Here is a 13,926-nt window from a genome sequence, read left to right as displayed (position 1 = left end):
TCTGAAAAGTATGCACAAAGCCTAGCTGTCACTCTGCCCAGACGTGGATTGGAGTCAAGCTGCACAACGCCAGAGTCATAAGCACAGAGAAATGCTCACTTTCTAGAAGTGGCATTTCTATAATGGTAATACAAAATACACCTTTCTCACTAACATTACAACCATACCAAACATGCCTACGCTACCCCTCATAAATCCGACAAAACCCACTGGACATAAGGCAGGGCATTTCCAATGCATTCCTATGAGAGGACAACACTCACTGCAGTGAGAAATGAAATAGGCTGTTTGTCACTACCAGGACAGGCCACACAACTAGGTACATGTCCTGCTTTCTACATACATAGCACTGTGCCCATAGGGTTAGCTAGGGCCTACCTTGGAGGTAACTTACATGTAGTAAAAGGGGAATTCTGGGCCTGGCAAGTACATTTAGATGACAGTCCCTGCAGCAGTAAAACAGCGCACAAAGGCCTTGCGCTAGCAGGCCTGAGACAGGTTTGAAAGGCTGCTTCTGTGGGTGGCGCAAGCAGCACTGCAGGCCCACTAGTAGCATTTCATTTATAGGCCCTGGGTATAGGGATACCACTGTACAAGGGACATACAGGTAAATTAAATAAATGTGCCAATCAGGTATAAGCTAATCATACCAAGTTTACATGGGCGAGCACATGCAATTTAGTACTGATTTGCAGTGATAAAGTGATCAGAGTAATAATGTCAGTCAAAAAGGGTAGAACAAATTAGGAGAAGGCAAAACGTTTGGGGAATGAGCCTTTAGAAAGGGCCAGGTCCAACAGCCATCTATACTGCATATCAAGAGGAGCCTTCCGCTTCCTCTTCACTTGGGGAGAGTCAACCAGAGCATGTGTTGGACTTGGCCTTGGCCCTTTAAGCAGGGTATTCCTCAGATGTTTGCCTTCTGTAACTGAACCCATTTTTGTTGACATTAGGAGTCTGAGCATTTGTCCCCTGCTAACCAGCGGTAAAGTGCTTGTGCTCTCTCCCTAAAACACAGTACAAGTGGCATACACTTGATCAGTACATTTACTGTGCCTATAAGTCCCAAGTAAATGCTACTACATGTACCCAGGGCCTGTAAATTAAATGCTACTAGTAGGCCTGCAGCACTCATTGTGCCACCAATGAAGTAGCCTTCCAAAACATGTCTCAGGCATGCCGATGCAGCCTGTAATCCATTGTTAAACTGCCATTTTGACCTGGTAAAATAAACCTTATGCTAGGCCTAAACCTTCCTTTTTTAATACTTATAGGTCACCCCTAAGTTAGGCCCTCAATACTCATAGGGAAGGGTCATTGTATTTAAAAAGTAGGACATGTGTGTTAACGTTTCATATGTCCTGGTAGTGAAAAACCTCTAAATTTGTGTTCAGGACTGTAAGGCCTATCATATCCATATAATAACACTGGGGTTACCTTATTACAGTTAATAAGTGCTAACTTTGGATTGGAAATAAGTAGAAATATGCTGTTTAGGCTCAAAGGAGTTGTAATTTTAAATCCTCTTTAACAGTAAAGTTGAATGTTAAGTCATAGTTATGAAAATGCTGCATTTAAAAAGGTGGCATTTTCTTGTTCTAGCCATATGCGACTTCTGCCAGTGTCCTTGGTCACATGATTGTGAATAGCTCTGCTGTTGGGCTTTGTGTATTCCTCACAGACGATGAAACGAAAAGGGATTAGGTATCAGCATGATGGGCCATCCTGACAGGATTGCTGGGTGCCCCACTTACACTTCAAAAGGTGTGCCTCCAGCACACATAAAGGACCCCAACACTAGCCTTTTGTCATCCCAAACTTCTTGGAGCCTTGACAGGGGAAGGCAAGACCTTTCCAAAATCAAACATGGGGGTAGCATAAGGAGTCCTCCCACTACTTCGAAGACTGGCACGAGGTATAAATACTGGACCCTCAGAAAACATCTTCAGCACACTTCTGGACCTGAGAAAGCCTTCAGAAGGAGTGCCCTGCCACCAGAAGGCTGCCCTGCTCCTACAAGAGGACTACCATTCTGCTTAAAGGACTGTCTTGCTGCTTAACTCAGAACTGGACCATACCCTTGAACCCAGGACAATGAGAGTGTCTACAAGGGCTAGTTAGCTGACATCCTGTGTGAGCTACAGGGACATAAAAAGATCCGGAGGCCTTCAAACCCTGCCCCTGGCCTCTGCTGGAGTGAGTTCTAATCCCACAAGTGGTGCCCCGAGGTCTGGAATCCTTGGAAATAGCGTTGGTGGTTGTTAGAAATGGGGTCTCTAGTTGGCAGTGGTTTGCACCCGGTCCAAGTAGGGACCCTCACTCTAGTCAGGGTAAGTAAGCCACACAGCTAAGATAATCCCTGCTCATCCCCTTGGTAGCTTTGTGCAAGCAGTCAGGGTTATCTCAGAGGCAATGTGTAAAGTATTTTTATACCCAGACACAGTAACACAGCAAAAACACCACAAAAGTACTCCACACCAGTTTGGAACAAAAAGTCTATGTTTATCTGAATAAAACATGACAAAAATCCAACATACACAAGTAAAGATATCACTTTAAAGGTTAAAATGAGTCTTACTCCATAGGAATCAATGATTGTATCTTTTTAGCACAAAATACCTTGGATGCGTCAAACACAAAGCCAATGTGGGCCACAGGGGAGGTGTGGTGCCAAAAAGCAAAGAGATGTGTCTGTTCCTTACGGGCAGGGGAGATGATGCATTGATTCTTTCCACGCAGGGAAGGCGATGCGTTGATTTCCGGACACAGAGCCTCGTTCCTTACTGGGATGCGGGATCAATAAGAAATTGACGCTCTGGGGACTATGCGTGGAAAATCGAGATGCGCTGTTGATGGAGCCGTGGGGGAAACAGGTGCTGCACTGATTCTGAAGCCACAAGACATCTGCTGTGTTGATTCTCCAGCCGCGGGACAGGCGCTGTGTCAATTTTTCTGCGTTGGTATGTGGATTTTCACCTTCAGGTTACCAGCTTACACTTCCAAGGGCCCAGGGACTGGAGATGGCACCACTTGGCAAGTCAGGACTCCCAGCAGAAGAGCCCAGGCACCGGCCGGTGAAGTCTTTGATGTCCCTGAGACTTCTTAACAGGAGGCAAACTCAGTTCATGCCCTTGGAGAACCTTGGAAAGCAGGATGTAGAAAGCAAACTTCAGTCATTTTGCTCCCAGGACAGAAGCAGCAACCAGCAGTCCAGCACAGGCAGAATGGCAGTCCCTCCTACAGCATCCAGCTCTTCTTCCTGGCAGAATGTCCTCAGTCCAGAAGTGTTTTAAATATGTGGGGTCAGAGGTCCAGTACTTATACCCATTTCTGCCTTTGAAGTACGCAAACTTCAAAGAAAAGTCTCTGTAGTGCATCAGACCCTGCCTTTCCTGCCCTGGCCCCTGACACACTTCAAGGAGTTGGAGACTGGTTTGTGTAAGAACAGGCACAGCATATTCAGGTGAAAGTGTCAGCTCCTACCACCATTCTAGCTCACGAAGACCCATCAGGATATGCAGGGCACACCTCAGCTCCCTTTGTGTGACTGTCTCGAGTGTGTTCACAAACAGTCCAACTGTCATACTGGCCCAGATGTGTGTTCCACAGACAGGCAGAGGCATAGAATGGATAAGCAAGAAAATGCCCACTTTCTAAAAGTGGCATTTTCACACTTACAATTTAAAAACCAACTACACCAAAATATGTATTTGTAAATTGTGATTTCAGAGACCCCATCAATACCTCTATATGCTCCCAATGGGATATTACACTTAAATATATTTTAAGGGAATCCCTATGTTACCCTATGGAAGAGATAGTTCTTACAATAGTGATAACCAAATTTAGCAGTATTTCACTACCAGGACATGTAAAACACACCACTACATGCTCTACTTTTTAAATGCACTGCACTCTGCAAATAGGGCTGCCTTGGGCCTACGTTAGGGGTGACTGACATGTAGTAAAAGGGAAGGTTTGGGTCTGGCAAGTGGCTGCAATTCCCAGATCGAAATGACAGTTTAAAACTGCACACACAGACTGCAATGGCAGGCCTGAGACATGTTTGCAGGGCTATTCATGTGGGTGGCACAATCAGTGCTCCAGGCCTACTAGTAGCATTTTATTTACAGGCCCTGGGCACACTTTGTGCACTATAATAGAGAACTATTGGTAAATCAAATATGCCAATCATGGATAAACCAATCACCAATACCATTTATACAAAGAGCAGTTGCACATTAGCACTGGTCAGCAGTGGTAAAGTGTCCAGAGTCCTAAGGTCAGCAAAAATGAATTGCAGCACACAGTCAAAAATAGGAGGTCAGAGGAAAAAGGTCTGGGGATAACCCTGCAAAAAGGACCATTTTCAACAGTGGTCCTGCTCCAGTCTAACCCTAAAGCTTAGGAATATTTTTCATTAAAAGTTCCTGGAGAAGCAAAAATGTCCAGGACCTACCTGCCAGCCGATTCCCCCCACAATGCATCGCAGGTTAGGCAGACTTCACAGTAGCACCCACTATGCTTTTCTCTGCAGCAGCAAATCCCTTTTAGTGGGACCTCTCAGTGATGATATTCAGCCTCCTGGAGTACTCTACAGTTAAAGCCTACATCTTCGCCCCACTGGTGGTTTTCGGCTTCCAAAGAATTGTCTAAGTACGAAGGTAAAAATCTTCAGTGGGCACAATGGCAACTGGCTTGCCATCAAGGATGACCTCCTCGGGCTGGACTTCCAGCGTCTTCCACTCAGACTTTTTCCCACCATCATGATGGCATCAACAAAACTTTGCCTAGTGGCTTTTCAGTGGCGACGAATCCTCCTTGGACACAGCCTGCTACCTTGCCCACTGAACTCTACCTTTTCCTGGACTTTGCTTCAGAAATTGTTCTAAGTCCAAAGGTAAGCCGAGCCCGCTGCATCTGACCCACACTCCATTGCGGTCGGCCTTAGATTTAACTTGGCTACGGTCTTGTGCGGCCACATACCCGAGGATGGCGCTTTGATTTTTTTAGGTACTAGATTTCACTAAAAACTTTAAATATTCATAACTCTCGTTCTACAGAGTGGAATTTTTGAATAAAAACATCTTAATGTGAGTTTGCACATTGCACCTGCAACACTTGCCCTTTTTAGCTTTACAACAGATACACAGTAATCCACAGTTTTAGGCTCCCCTCCCCACTACGCATCATTGAACAACCATTGGTACAAAGTATCAGTTGGACCCCACTCTATCCTTCCAATCCATGGTACTCCCACCATTTCTTCCAGACTTTTTCGTATTTGTGGGAGCTGCCCCTCACCTTGTACATTGTTTCTTCCACTTTGCCACACCAGTCCATACCCTTCTTCCAGGCCGCCCACGAAGGGGCAGTGGGGGAAGTCCAGTGCTGGGCTATGCCTCTTTTAGATATCACCGTTTCCAGGCCCACCAATGTTTTGCTCCCTTTGAGTCCTCACACATCATCCAGGATCCCCAGCAATGTAATCCGAGGTTGGGCCTCTATGGGAATCCCCACTACAGCAGAGGGGACGGCTAAAATGGTAGTCCAGTTGGAAGCCCTCATCAGACATTTCCATACCATGTGAATGAAGTCCCCCATGGGATCTTGGCACCGCCAACAAGTTGGTGATTCACAGATATCAGCTTTCCACAAACAAATGAGTGTCATGTGTGCCTGGTGCAGATATTTAAATTGTACTAGGCGGAGACCAGCTGATATTGCCAACACTCGGGGAGCCATGCAGGCATCCCTCCAAGTCTGCTGCGTTCAAGGTGACAACCCATGTCTCCCATTTCTCTTTCACGGGATCCATTAACTTGGGCGGGTGCGCCACAAGACATCGATAAACCTGGGAAACCCCACCCCTTTCCAAGTGGCCCATGCATAATCTACCTTCTAAAAGGCTATATTCAGGGATGTCCTGTTGATCTTCCCATTGAGTGGTGAGGGCATGGCAGAGTTGTAAATAGTTAAGAATTGGGAGGTCGGCATATGGAAGTCTTCCCTCTTGGAAGGCCTGCTTGTGGTCTCTTTCCCACATGTTGCCTAGTTTTGAGATTTCTATGCTGTCCCAGCCCCTAAACCCTCCCTGAGCCAGCCACCATCCTCCCACAGTGTGAATTTGCAGTCATATCTCATCCAACACAGAGCGGCTTTCCATGTTCTCAACATCACTTGGGTCACCTCCGGGGTAGAGGTTGGGATAGGCGCGCCATACAGGATACCCACCACCTTTTCCAGGCCCAACAGGGCCAGTTGCCCCCTATAAGCAGGGTTGTCCCATCCTCTGTGCAACCAGTCGTTAATTGGAAGAAGTTGAGTTGCCCAGTAATACAGTTGAACATCCGTGACAGCCAGGCCACCTTCATACACTCCCCGAGTATATTTTCCGAATGCCACCCCTGTAGTCTTACCAGCCCATATGAATTTGCATCCGATAGCCAAAATTGCACCAAACCACGTATGCAGGATACGCAGGGGGTAGTTTTGAAGAACACAGAGCAGCCTCCAGGGAATCATCATTTTAAAAAGCACTATTCTGCCTAAGATATTAAGGGGGAGACTATCCCAGCGTGAAATGTCCTTCAGGGCTTTTTCTAGTCACAGAGCATGGATTCAAACTCCATTTCAAACCCAGATCCCAGGAGATATGTATCCAAAGATACTGAAAACTGATATGTTTTATCAGGATTTGGGACTGCCAGGTTTCGTCCCGGCAGTCACCCCTTAAGAGGATCAGCAGGGACTTGCCCTTGTTGACCCGCAGCCCTGAGGTTGCCCCAGAAAACCCAAAATGTGGAGAAGTCTAGGTCGCCAGGCCCCCAGTCAGATCCCCACACCTGAGTTTCACACTGGATCGAGACCGCCAGAGGCTCTATGGCCAGCGCACATAGAAGTGGGAAGAGGGGAAAGCCCTGTCTAGTGCCCCTCTGTAGGGAAATGCCTCCATTGTTACCCCCTAACTTTTTGCCTTTTGTTGATGCTAGTTATGACTGAAAGTGTGCTGGGATCCTGCTAACCAGGCCCCAGCACCAGTGTTCTTTTTCTAAACTGTACTTTTGTTTTCACAATTGGCACAGCCCTGGCACACAGATAAGTCCCTTGTAACTGGTACCCCTGGTACCAAGGGCCCTGTGGCCAGGGAAGGTCTCTAAGGGCTGCAGCATGTATTATGCCACCCTGCGGACCCCTCACTCAGCACATGCACACTGCCTCACAGGTTGTGTGTGCTGGTGGGGAGAAATGACTAAGTCAACATGGCATTCCCCTCAGAGTGCCATGCGCACAACCCACTGCCTGTGGCATAGGTAAGTCACCCCTCTAACACGCCCTACAGCCCTAAGGCAGGGTGCACTATACCACAGGTGAGGGCATGGTTGCATGAGCACTGTGCCCCTACACTGTCTAAGCCAAATCTTAAACATTGTAAATACAGGGTAGCCATAAATAGAATATGGTCTGGGAGTTTGTCAAACATGAACTCCACAGCTCCATAATGGCTACACTGAAATCTGGGAAGTTTGGTATCAAACTTCTCAGCACAATAAATCCACACTAATGCTAGTGTGGGATTTATAAATAAAATTGCACACAGAGGGCATCTTAGAGATGCCCCCTGTATACCTGTCCAATTCCTAGTGTTAGGCTGACCAGTTCCTGGCAGCCTGCCACAACCAGACGGGTTTCTGGCCACATGGGGTGAGTGCATTTGTCACTCTGTAGCCAGGAACAAAGCCTACACTGGGTGGAGGTGCTTCTCACCTCCCCCTGCAGCGCCCCAAGGCAACCCAGATAGTGGAGCTGCCCGCCCCTTCCATCACAACCCCCACTTTTGCCGGCAAGTCCGGAGGAGATAGTAAGAAAAACAAGGAGGAGTTACCCACCAGTCAGGACAGCCCCTAAGGTGTCCTGAGCTGAGGTGACCCCTGCCTTAAGAAATCCTCCATCTTGTTTTTGGAGGATTTCCCCAATAGGAATAGGGATGTGCCCCCCTCAGGGACGAGGCACAAAGAGGGTGTAGTCACCCTCCAGGACAGGAGCCATTGGCTACTGCCCCACAGACCTAAACACCCCACTAAATTGAGTATTTGGGGGGGACCCTGAACCCAGGAAATCAGATTCCTGCAACCTGAAAAAAGAAGAAGGACTGCTGACCTGAAAGTCCAGCACAGAAGACGGAGACAACAACTGACTTGGCCCCTAGCCCTACTGGCCTGTCTCCAGACTCAAAGAACATGCACAGCGATCCATCCAGCAGGACCAGCAACCCCTGAGGACTCAGAGGGCTGACCTGCACCTAAAGGACCAAGAACCTCCCGAGGACAGCGGGTCTGTCCAGAAATAACAGCAAAGAAAGCAACTTTAAAGAGACTCCAACTTCCCGCCAGAAGCGCGAGTCTTCCCACTCTGCACCTGCTGCTTCCAGCTCAAGTTCAGGACAACCAACACCGCAGAGAGGACTCCCAGGTGACTCCAACAACATGGACACCCTGAGTCGACCTCCCTGCACCCCACCAGCGATGCCTGCAGAGAGCATCCAGAGACTCCCCTGGACCGCAACTGCCTGGTAACAAAGGAACCCGACACCTGTACCAAGCACTGCACCTGCAGCCCCCAGGACCGAGAGGAACCACCTACCAGTGCAGGAGTGACGAGCAGGAGTCCTTCATCCTAGCCCAGTCAGTGGCTGGCCCAAGAAACCCCCGTGCCCTGCCTGCATCGCCAGAGTGACCCCTGCGTCCCTCCATTGTTTTCTACTACAAACCCAACACCTACTTTGCACACTGCACCCGGCCGCCCCTGTGCCGCTGAGGGTGTATTTTGTAAGCCTGTGTGCCCCCCCTCCAGTGCTCTACAAAAAAACCCTGGTCTGCTCCCCGAGGATGCAGGTACTTACCTGCTAGCAGACTGGAAGTGGAGCACCCATGTTCTCCATAGGCGCCTATGTTATTTGGGCCCTCCTTTGACTTCCTCACCTGACCGGCACTGTGTTGCTGGTGCGTTGGCTTTGGGGTTGCCTTGAACCCCCATAGGTGGGCTGCCAATGCCCAGGAGACTGAACTTGTAAGTGCTTTACTTACTTGAGAAACTAACCAATACTTACCTCCCTCAGGAACTGTTGATTTTTGCAGTTTAAAATAGCTTATTGCCATTTTTGCCAAATCTGTGTGTACTGCTGTTTTAAATCAAAGTTCTATACTTACCTGTGTGAAGTACCTTACAATTTATGTACTTACCTAAAATTTGAATCTTGTTGTTCTAAAATAAATTAAGAAAATAATATTTTCCTCTATAAAAATCTATTGGCCTGGAGTTAAGTTTTTGAGTTTGTGTTCTCATTTATTGCCTGTGTGTGTAAAACAAATGCTTAATATTACCCTCTGATAAGCCTACTGCTCGACCACACTACCACAAAATAGAGCATTAGTGTTATCTAATTTTGCCACTATCAACCTCTAAGGGGAACCCTTGGAATCTGTGCACACTATCTCTCACTTTGAGATAGTATATACAGAGCCAACTTCCTATACCCTCCTTATAGAGAACTTGCGGGAAAACATCCCACTGACACACACCCAAGCCTCTGGACCGGCACAGAGGACCCTGACATAGGTGCGGAACCTGGGCCCAAATCCAATCCAGAGGAAGGTTTCCTTATGGACGGACCAGTCAATGGTATTGAACGCCTTTCAAAAACAATTAAAAGAAGGGCTGCCGGGCCACCCAGGACCCATTTGCGGGCCAAGAACAGTGTACCCTGTAAATACAGTGTCTGGTCCTGCGGGGAATAAGACTGCATTGGTCTGGATGAACAAGGTCATGGATGATAGTCACAAGGCAGTTGGCCAGGAGTTTCACATATAGTTTTACTTCTGTGTTAATGAGGGAAATAGTCAGGAATTACGCACAAATGCACTGCAGATGGCCAGGATTGGGCAAAACTAATATCATAGGTTAGTCACTGTCAGGGGATAGGGGTCCATGGCAATAACCTTGATGTATAGTGCTAGCAAGGGTGGGAAGATGTCTGGGAGCAGGTTAATTGTCCAGTCCTGGTGTCTTTCCGAGATTTCATATCTGCTATGGTATCTCCTACCTCTTCCACAGTGATGTCGCGATTTAGTGCGGTCCTGTCCAAGGCAGAGATATTATGCAGCAGGAGATCTGCAACCAAAGTGGCAGCTGACTTGCAGTCGGGCCACACCCTTGTCGCATATAGCTTCTCATAATATAGGACAAACACTACAGCAATAACTGGGGAGTCCTCCACCCACTCTCCGGCCTTGTCTATAATGCAAAGTATTACCATAGATTCTGAGATACCTGTGGGAAGCCAATGCAATAACTTGCTTGACTTATCTCCCCATTCATAAACTCGATGCGTGGAAGACATCTATTACTTACGGGCTTCGTCCATACAAAGTAGGTGCAAAGTTGCTCTGCCAGGCTATAGTTGGCGTATATCCGAGTTACCCAGATTGTCCATGACTATGCGCTCTCTGGTCATTACTGAGACTTCCATTTCAGTGATATGGCTGCACTTTTCATGATCAGCCCCTCAAATACAGGAGCGGGCAATGTCTCATGGAGCCCTTACACACCTCCCATAGTGTCCCAGCCAAGTACAGTGATTCCCTGTTCAGGTCAAGAACGGCTTTCAGTTCGTCGAGCAGGTGGTCTACAAATCTGTCATCCGTGAGGAACCAAGGACTGAGGCACCAAACAGGGCGATCGCCTGTGTGTGCAGGTCAAAGTTCACGGGAGAGAATTTGTGATCTTGTACGCTGAAGGAGATCAACAACCAAGAGAAACAAGAAGTCACTGTGGACAGTGACTCGTATGAGGGTCGATGCGAGAGTGTATTCTAGTTTCTCTGGGTTCAACACCTGCCAGGCATTTCTAAGGCCAAGCCCCGTGCCAAGTCCCTTAGACCACAGCTTTGTGATTGAGCTCCCACCTCCTGACCAGCACCAGAAATTCAATATAGGCCCTTTACAGTTTGCTCTCTGGCGTTTAAACTGCTTAGTCGAGAGGGGTCTCTACAGCGGGGATACCCACTCGGGATCCTGCTGGGGATGACACTGGGCAGCACATTCAGTAGTAGTGGGTATGAAGCAAAATAGAGCAATTCAAACGGAGTACAAACAAACAAAATGTTATCCCAATACCCCCTTCCTATACTTCCCACCCTGTAGAAGCATCTGTCGCCTAACCCAAACTAAGACGTAGAACTAACAAAATATGAGGAGGTGATGTACCCAGGCGAAGCTGGGAGGCCACCTGCCCCCCACCCCAAAGCCCCCCCCCCCCCAACCTTGAACCATAAGTGACAATCCTATTTTAGGATAATGAGGTGCTGGAGTGCTAAAGTAAATGTCATGCAGTGATACAAATTCATCCTAAATTCAAGTGTGCAGTTGGATAGGGTTGTGGCCGAGGTATGTGTCAGCTTGGCCTGACTGGCACCTTCTTTCTCCATGGAGACCACAGTGACATCTGCCTCTGGTGGTCTGGTGTGCCGTCGTCACAACTGCTTCCTCTGACGCTTGCCTTTTGCTTTCTCAGGAGCTTGGCCAGGCACCTGGGGGGGATTGACAGTATGCCAAGGTGTGGTGGACTAGTGACAAGTGGACATTGTTCAGTAAGGCATGTCTAGGCCTCCTTTGGGGAGTCAAAAAACAGTGTGCTGGAGTTGTGATTTACTTGCCGTTTGGCAGGGTAGAGGCACATATAAGGTAGTTACACAGTCTGCAGTTTTACTTTTATCTTGTCATAGGACTTAAGTTGTGTTTGAACCAGGTGGGTCTAGTCTGGATAAATTAGTATGTGTACCGACTGGAACATCATGTCCCTTTTAAGCCGGGATCGCTTCAGAACTGCGTCTCGATTTTTGTAGTATAAGAAACGTGCTATCAGAGGCCTGGGTGTAGCCCAGGGAGTGGGCTTTTGGACGAGGGAACGGTGAGACCGCTCAAGGATAAAGCAAAGGGACAGACTAGTTGGTTCTAGCCAGGAGCGGATCCACTACTCAAGGGAAGTTTCTGGAGACAGGCCTTCTGCCCCTTTGTGAAAACCAATAAAGAGGAGGTTTTTTACAACAGGCCCGATTTTCAGTGTCGTTTGGAGGGCCTTTGCATACTGGGAGTAGCAAGTCATTTCCGGGGAGAAGACAGTGCCCTCCAGCTCTAAGATTCTCCCTTCTGCTTCTGTTAGCCCTCTCTATGTGTGGCATGGATCTTGATGTAGTAGGGCCACATCTTCTCCCACCTCCCTTTTTTAGTTTCCAGTGCAGTGTTGGAGTTGCAGGGTGCTCATAGGATGACAGCGATGTTCTCTCCATTTGTTAGGGCCCCAGCTCTGAGTCCTCCCTCATGGGTCCCATTTGCTCCTCCCAGTGGTGCAGTAAATGTGTCTACTTTATCATGGCCCATGATGCAGAAGCCAGAGTAGCTGTATGATTGTATGATGTGCGGAGAGGCTAGACACCGGAAGAGCACCTCTTAGAAGGGATGGTGTCAACAGGGGGGCCGTCCCTAGGTCCCTCTACTGGGGGGATGGTGCTGAATGGCTTGCAACAGAGACGGTAGGCCAGGTAGCATGAGCAGTCGGCCCAAAGTCCTGTACCAAGACTTTGTTAATTGCTGGCAGCCTTATTTGTCTGCGTGACCTCTAAGTCCGTCAGGGTGCCAAACCCAAGGGTGTGGGTTCACCCACGCCACTAGCCCGCTCTCTAGGTTGTTGCTGGAGGCGGTAGATGAGGCCAAGGCAGGAGGTGTCGCACCAGGTATTTCTCTGAGATCAGGGACCTGGCCCTTCTTTCCCCGGCTATCTTGCTCGCAACCAAGTTTGTATGGGCCCACCCTGGCCCTGCCACTCAAGTTCACCAGGGTAAGGGGCAGTGATGCTGTTAGTTGCTCATCCATGGGCCCCATGTTCGCAGGCCCAGGCCTCTGCACCCCCAGGAGCTTTGTTCACCCCCATCAAAGTCATATCTTTACTTCAGTGTCTTCTGGGAGGGGAGGGGCTGTTATGTACACGCTGTCACGCTAGGGCTGTTTCTGCGGGGGCACCTGCACTGGTGCAATGCACCTCTGGCATAGCACGTTATGCAGGGCCCAGGACTGATCCTCAGTTACATTCTGTCAGGCGATGTGGAAATGCAGGCTGCAGTACGCTTCTATTTCAGCCGCGCCGGATGGCCCGATGCAACTACAAGGCACTTCTCTCCGTTGGGCGGGCCAAAGAGCAATCTCAGCTTTAGCCAGCCTGGTGCCGATAGAAGGCGGTCAGCTAGTACACGGACTCCAGCCGCACCTGGCGGCCCAATGTGCCTAGGAGACATGCTTATGGCCTCCCCTTCACTGCTCCTTTTCCTGCAGCCTCAGCATGCCAGATGGGCCGCAAAGCATGTCTTAACCGCAGCCCGCCATTTTGAACCGCATCACGCTTCGGCCACAGTCACCACGTCAGCCTCCCCTACCACTCGTCTCGCTGTCGGGCGTGTCCCATCATCGCCGCTACTTGTCTGGGGCCACAGCAGCTCCCCCTGACCCAAATGGGCATGCCAGTTCCCCAGGACAACGGTAACAGGGCTGCAGCTCAAGGCAGCTCATAGAGTTGTGCCCGCCATCTTGGCCGTCCAGGCCATGCCCCCACTGATTGGATTTAAGTTTATTTTTTTTGGGTGTGATTTTATTAATTACAATTTCTGCTTTTCTAAGTTGGTTTGGAATGTTCCTTTTGTTGTGTTTTCACTTTATTACTGTTTATGTGCTGCATAAAAAACTTTATACATTGCCTCTATTAAGTCTGACTACTTTTGTGCCATGCTACCAGAGTGTTAAGCACAGGTTAATTTAGTGACTTTTGTGGTTAACCATGGCAAGGGTTGTGGTTGTTGGCCTAGTGAGACTTCCACTC

General features: G+C 48.6%; 1 protein-coding gene across 1 annotated transcript in view; it reads right to left on the bottom strand.

Annotated features, from left to right (window-relative positions):
* NIPA1 (NIPA magnesium transporter 1) overlaps positions 1-13,926 on the bottom strand; it is a 155,455-nt gene that overhangs the window by 62,950 nt on the left and 78,579 nt on the right. The window lies entirely within an intron of this gene.

This window comes from Pleurodeles waltl, chromosome 8 (genome assembly GCF_031143425.1).
Source record: "Pleurodeles waltl isolate 20211129_DDA chromosome 8, aPleWal1.hap1.20221129, whole genome shotgun sequence".
Lineage (NCBI taxonomy): Eukaryota > Metazoa > Chordata > Amphibia > Caudata > Salamandridae > Pleurodeles > Pleurodeles waltl.
This window is presented reverse-complemented; position numbering and strand designations above follow the sequence as displayed.